The 6,737-nt window shown below is 40.3% G+C and overlaps 1 non-coding gene across 1 annotated transcript; it reads right to left on the bottom strand.

Moving 5' to 3' along the window:
- Positions 1 to 1,113: 1,113 nt before the first annotated feature.
- LOC115871107 lies at positions 1,114 to 1,247 on the bottom strand. Its single transcript, XR_004047091.1, has one exon. It is a non-coding gene; the product is annotated as a small nucleolar RNA SNORA42/SNORA80 family (small nucleolar RNA).
- Between the last annotated feature and the right edge of the window lie 5,490 nt (positions 1,248 to 6,737).

Here is a 6,737-nt window from a genome sequence, read left to right on the forward strand (position 1 = left end):
TGGAGTGGTCTAGTGCCTCACCCCCCACTCTGTCACACCTTTAAACTTTCTGTGTGGCCCCCTTGTGTATATCCTCCAACCAGTGTAGATGAGGTGCCAAGCACTGTGCCCCGTAACCCCCCAGTCAGAAGTCTACAATCTGGATTCCTCAGGGACTTCGTGACTTTGCGCCCATTGCCGGTCTGTTGCACTCCCCTCTTGGTTTGCCCCATGTTGGCAGGTCAGGCCAGCACACTCCTTGAACTGTATCTTCAGTGCTGTCCTCTGTAGCGCTGTTATTTAGGGAGGGGACGTCATGGCTCAAGCTGAGGCTGACCCAGAAGTCCTCTCTGTGGTCAAGCTGCTCTGAGCAGAAATGTAGCCCTCAAGGCCTGGCATGCTGGAATGTGATCTCTCGCTCTCCCTTTTCTTTCTTTTCTTTTCTTTTCTTTTTTTTATCATTTTATTAGGGGCTCATACAACTCTTGTTGTCCTCCGCAGGGCCATGGGTCAGTGAGGGGCATCATGTATCATACTGGGCCTGGCCATGTGGTCCTCTCTGTGGACAGGCTGCTCTAATTGGGGTCATCGTCCTCAAGGCCTAGTGGGCCAGGATGTGCCCCAGTCTCTCTTCCTCCCCGTCATCTGCTCCTGTGTGCTCTGATCAGATATATCCCTCTCCCGGTCGCTCTCCCTTTTCTGTGGAGACAGAAGCAACAACCTCTGCTTGGGTGGATTCGTGCCCTGTTCTACAATTGCCTTGTTTTTTCTTACCCCATGCCTCTGGGGACCATAAAGGCATATGGGTGGGGTGGGGGAGATGTCTTTCCACACAGTGGTATCTGTATCTTAAAAAATTTTTTGTGGGCGGCCAGGGAGGGGATATCAAAAGAGCAGCTGATCCCAAGGGCTCAATGGAAAGTAAATGTATAGAAAAGAACAATAGCAATATTTGTACAAATATGTAGGATACAATTGACGTATGGATTGTAGCAAGAGTTGTAAGAGCCCCCAGTAAAATGATTTTGATGACATATGCATCATTGGGTTTGTTCTGGCTCTTGCCAGAGTATCTGGTCCTCAGTCCAGGAACTTTGCAATATGTTCATTTTCCCCTATGCTCATTCTTTTTCCCATTGTCCAACCCACTTCAATGCCTTGAGTCCACCAGGTGAAGCTAGGCAATGATTCGGGGTGACAGTTTGCTTTGGCCTGGGACACTGTGAGAGGCTCATGGGATCGGATCTGCCACAAATCCAAACCCATGCACCCCCTATGCTCATTCTGTTGACTGAACTTATCCCAGGGGACTCATGTTGTACTTATCCTTTTGTACTTGGCTAACATCATTTAGCATAATATCCTCCAGCTGTTTCCATGAGGCAAGGTGCTTCATTGTTTCATCATTGTTTTTCAGGGATGCGTAGTACTCCATTGTGTGCATGTACCATAGGCTTGTTAATCTATTGATGGAAATGTAGGCTGTTTCCAATTCTTTGAGATAGTGAGCTGCCCAGCGATGAACATTGGTGTGTAGATGTCTGGTCATAGTATGTTTTTTATTTTTTCTGGGTATATACCCAGTAGTGGAATCGCTGGGTCATAAGGTAACTAGATTTCTATCTGTTTTAGGTTTCACCAAATGGTTTCCACAGTATCTGTACATATCTCCAAGACCACCAGCAGTGAATGAGAGTTCTTCCCTCACCACACTCCCTCCAACATTTGTTGACTTCTGGGGTGTTTATAATGGGGCTATCCGTGCAGGTGTTAGGTGGCATCTCATGGTTGTTTTGATTTGCATTTCTCAAATGGCTCAGATCGGGAGCATTTTCTCATATATTTATTGGCCATTTGGGTTTCTTCCTTTGTGAATCTTCTGTCACAGAGAAATTTTGGTAAGAAACTAGAGAATCATTGAAGGGAAATGTTTCATTCTCTTAATTGTATTTTGAAGTAATCAATGAGTCTCTAGTTATGGAAAAATAAACCTATTTGGGTGCCTTTAGATAATCTTATGCTTTTAAAAATGCCATCTGTAGTCCCCGTAACAGCTGCCGCACTATAGTGGATGTCATTGCATTTCTCTCAGTAAATTTCACACCTGAAATTGTTTTTGAGGAAATTTCTGAAAAAGTTGTTTGTGGCTTTTGAACAGGCTAACAATGAAATGGTTAAAATTTAAGTAGATAAGGCTTTCTGTGCGCCAAAGACATGCTCTAGTCTTAATCTAGATTCCTTTTAGTCTCCTTCCAACATTTTGCTGAAAAACATGCCTTAGTACTTATAAAAATGTTCAATTATTTTCACTTAGTAAGGTCCACACCTGAAAATTAAATTATGTTACCACTTGATTTACACACCACTTGACGAAAGTATTATTAATACAATAATTTGAAGAATGTAGAAACTATTCATACAATACCTTTTACTAAATGTGATTTAAAATTTATGTGTAATATGGGGAAATATAAGAATATTTTTTAAAAGCCTGGAAGGAAATATATACAGTAATCATTATAGTACAGTTAAAACATTTTATACGTGGATTTAAATTTTCTATAATTTAACAATTACAATTACACGAGTTTGATATGCAAGTAGTTTCAATAGTTAAAAGGTTCTACAACATTTATTACACAAAGCAGAGCCCCGGTTTTCACTTCTTTGCCCTCTCCTCTATCACCTTGAAACCACTAGATAAAATCAGCAGTTGATTCTCTTCTGATATTTGCCTCCTAATGACTGTAATTGGAACCCTGATGGCACAGTGATGCAAGCTCTCACCTTTAACTGAACAAGGAAGTCAGGATGCAACTGATGTTATTCCGTGATCACCTGTGGCCCTGGCTGTGATCAAGTTCCAGAAGTCATGTAGTGGTATTACTTTAAGTCTGGTATGCAAAAGGATCTTTCTGCAGGGAAGACGTATATTTTGCTGTATTGTGTGACTTTTCATTTTAATCCCATGATAGCTTGGCACCTGTGTCATAGTGAAACACTTCAATGAGCTTGAGAGTGGGCAAAGAGCCAGTCCAACAGATGGTCCTGAGAGATGGGGCCATGCACGGTATGATCATCAAGTGTGCTTGCCGAGGGCAGGGTTCCCTGCCAGAAAGGTCCAAATGCCTGCCTGAGGACTGGAGTCTTATTTTTAGGAGGATGATTAAAATAGAAAGAAGACAGAGGAAAAATCAACAAGAACAACAAGTTTCTTATTTGATATGCGAGAAGAGCCATGAGCCTTGGGAAAAGCAGCCTATTGGGAGTCAAAGTGCTTTGTAATAAGGCATTCACTCTGAGCATTTTTCTCTCTTCTACTCATCTGATGTCACACACACACACACACACACACACACACACAAGGATCATACTGGACATTCTGTTTAGTAAGGTGTTTATTATGTTACTCTTAATGGTTGCGTAATATTTCATTTTGGAGAGATATAGTTAATGAATCTTCTAGTTTTGGATCTTTAGCATGTTGTCATTTCCCCCCTATTATAAACATACTGAATAAACATACTAGTAACTAAGCTTTTGTGTATACCCATGATTCCCTTACAGAATTTATACGTTCAACGTTTTTGCTGCTTCTGCAAGTTTTCCATTGAAAAAGACAATCTTCAGTTGCATGAGAGTCTGGTGTCCCTGCAGTTTCTACAACATTAGAAATCACTATGTTTAGTCTATTAAAGTCTAAATAATTGGTGGATAAAAAATTCAATACCTTCGGTTTTTAAATTTACATTTCCTTTGGTCTAAGAATGTTGGGTAAGTAAGATTATTATTACATAGAAAGGAATCAGAGTGTATCAGGCACCAGTAAGAATGCTTTGCCTTAATGATAAGTTATTGTTGGCTTTCATTAGAAACTCTCAATTCATGAGGATCCAATGCACAGCAGAACAAACAAGTTAATGCCAGATTTAGAGGAGGACGTGGAAAACGAGATAACATTATTGATGTTAGAAAAATCTTGGCTGAAAGCAGAAGAATATAAGAAAGATGCTTGCCTGTGTTAATTGACTGTGTGAAAGTATTTGACTTGTGAATCTGAACAAATTTTGGAAACCATTGCCAAGAATAAGAATTCTAGAAAACCGAATTGTTCAGTTCATGCTGAACCCGTGCTTATTGTTTGAACAGGAAAATGGGATACTATATGGCATGAAATTAGAAAATGTGTGTGGCACAGTAGTGTTTGTTATCTTATTTATTCAACTGCATGCTAAATAAATAATCAAAGAATATGGGCTATCAGAAGAAGAATACAGCATTGGGACTGGAGGGATACTTACTAACGACTTACTGTATGCAGATGATCCAACTTGGCCTGCCAGATACGAGGACAACTGGAAGCACGTACTGCTGAAGGCCAAATGGAAGCTGTCAGAGATTTCATTCTTTTTGGATCAACAATCAGTGCCTATGAAAGCAGCAGCCTAGACATCAAAGGAAATATTACATTGGACAAATTTGCTATGAAAGACTTCTTTAAATTTTTTTAAAGCAAAGTGGTCCCTTTGATGACTAAAATGTGCCTAACCTATGCTTATTTTCTATCACCTCATGTTTATGTGACAGTTGGGTCATGTAAAAGGCAGGCTGAAGAAGAATTAACACATTCAACTTATAATGTTGGCCAAAAAAGGAATATACCATCGTTTTAGCCTGGTTTGACAAGAGAAACAAATTCAGTGACACTCATCTATGTGTAAGAAAAAGTTTCCCATCAGGAAGTAGTTATATATCAGGAGAACACCTCAGCCCAGGCCAACTCAAGTCCATAAATCTGATACTCATCCGTAAGTCTCTCTTCAGACGTATGCAGTAGCATGCAATGATGCAGAATGCAGGAAGACCACAGGCCCGAGGGTGCAAAGTCTGGCGGATACAATGACGGTTGCTCTGGCAGCAACCAGGATCAGCCAGCAGGAAGGTGAAGGCAGAGAGAGGTGGGGAAGTTCCCAGGACCCTCCTTATGAGAACGCCATGCCCACAAGGAGTCACCATCAGGCTGTGACCTGATGGGCAGGCTAAACTCCACCCCTACAGTTTATGTATCCTCAAGTTGACATGAAATTCTGTAACTGATACAACAATGAATTCATTAGTCTTTACTTTTTTAGGGGAAAAAAGTAGTAATGCATGCTTATTGTAAGTAGTGATTATTGTCCTTAAGTTGGCTTCAAGTTATAGTAACCTTTTTTCTAACAGAAGGAGAACGTGGTCCATCCTCATAGTCCATCCTCACAATCAGTGCTGTTTGAGCACATTGTGGCAGCCACTCCATAAACCCATCTCCTTGACGTTTCCACTTCACTAAGCACGTTGTCCTTCTCCAATAACTGGTCCCTGATGGACATGATGATATGTCCACAATAAACAAGAAAAAGTCTTGTCATTCTCACTTCTATTGAATATTTTGGGTCTCCAAGATACATTTGTTCATTGTTTAAAATCAATGTTTGAAATAATCACAGAGATATAAAACATTGGAAATATACCGAAAATACTTTTTAAAAATCCTGAGCCAGTTGAGAAGAAGATGCTGATCTGTTGCTATCTGAAATATTAGAAGTTTGAGTCTACTCGGCGGCACCTTGGAAGAAAGAGCTGGCAATCAACTTCAGAAACATCAGACATTGGAAGGACCATGGAGTACTGTTCTACTCAACACATGAGGAGTTGCCATCAGTTGACATCCACTCAGTAGCAACCGGTTTACTGGTTTATTGGGTCGAGTCAGTGATTCGAAAAAAATCCAGGCAGGAGGGCCTTATAAGGTGCGACCATGACAAGTAATTTGCCATAATTCACCAGGAGGCTCCATTTTTAAGAATAAGTCAAATTGGGTTTTTAAACAGAGAAGTAGTAGGGATAAGTATTCTGGAAATAATCTCATATAATGAGTCTCAATCCTTGAAAGCCTTGTTTTAATTTACTTTGGACAATATTAGCTACAATTACAAGAAGTAATGAAAAGCGTCAAAAGTTCTGTCAATTTTGTAAAGGCGAGCACTTTAAACAGTCAACTGTTTTCACAACTGTGCAACGAATTGGATGTACTGAATAATGCTCTGCTATTTCACACTAAAGTGAGATGGTAGTTGAGAGGAAAAGTTTGAAAATGTGTTTTGAGCTTTGTGATGAACTCATAACGTTTTTAAATCAGGAAACAAGACTGCAGTTTGAAGCACTTTTCAGCAATGAAAGTGAACTGCAATAAATAGCTTACTCGGTTGACATCTTTGCCATCTTGAATGAGTTAAATTATCACTGCAAGGACCAGATCCAACATGCCTCTATTTATCTGAAAAGATCCGATCATTCCACATGAAACTTCAGCTTTGGCAAAAAAAAAAATGGTGAAAATAAAATTTACACGTTTCCCACCTTTTGTGCTGTCTCAGGAACATCTTCAACTTTGTGAATGGGCTTGGAAAGTACAAGGAAGTTTCTGCAAGCATGTGCAGTGTTCTTTCACAGAAATTGTCATCGTAATCCTTTTGTCTGGTTCAATGTCATGTTCCTCAAAGAAAGCAGATAAGGTGGGAAACGTGAAGTTCTAGGTGCATCTGAGGTAGCGTCTAATTCACCCAGTGGAGTTCCCCATGGGATCTCATTGGTGTAGCCTCTGGACCATGTTATGAGCCTTGAAGATACAGGATTCAATGTCCCAGATTGGTATCGGACATATGGATTAATATTGGATTTATGGACTTGATCTGGACCGGGCTGGGATGTTTTCTCAA

This window comes from Echinops telfairi, unplaced genomic scaffold, assembly GCF_000313985.2.
Source record: "Echinops telfairi isolate 266 unplaced genomic scaffold, ASM31398v2 ScPeMD7_3533;HRSCAF=4204_0, whole genome shotgun sequence".
Taxonomy (NCBI): domain Eukaryota; kingdom Metazoa; phylum Chordata; class Mammalia; order Afrosoricida; family Tenrecidae; genus Echinops; species Echinops telfairi.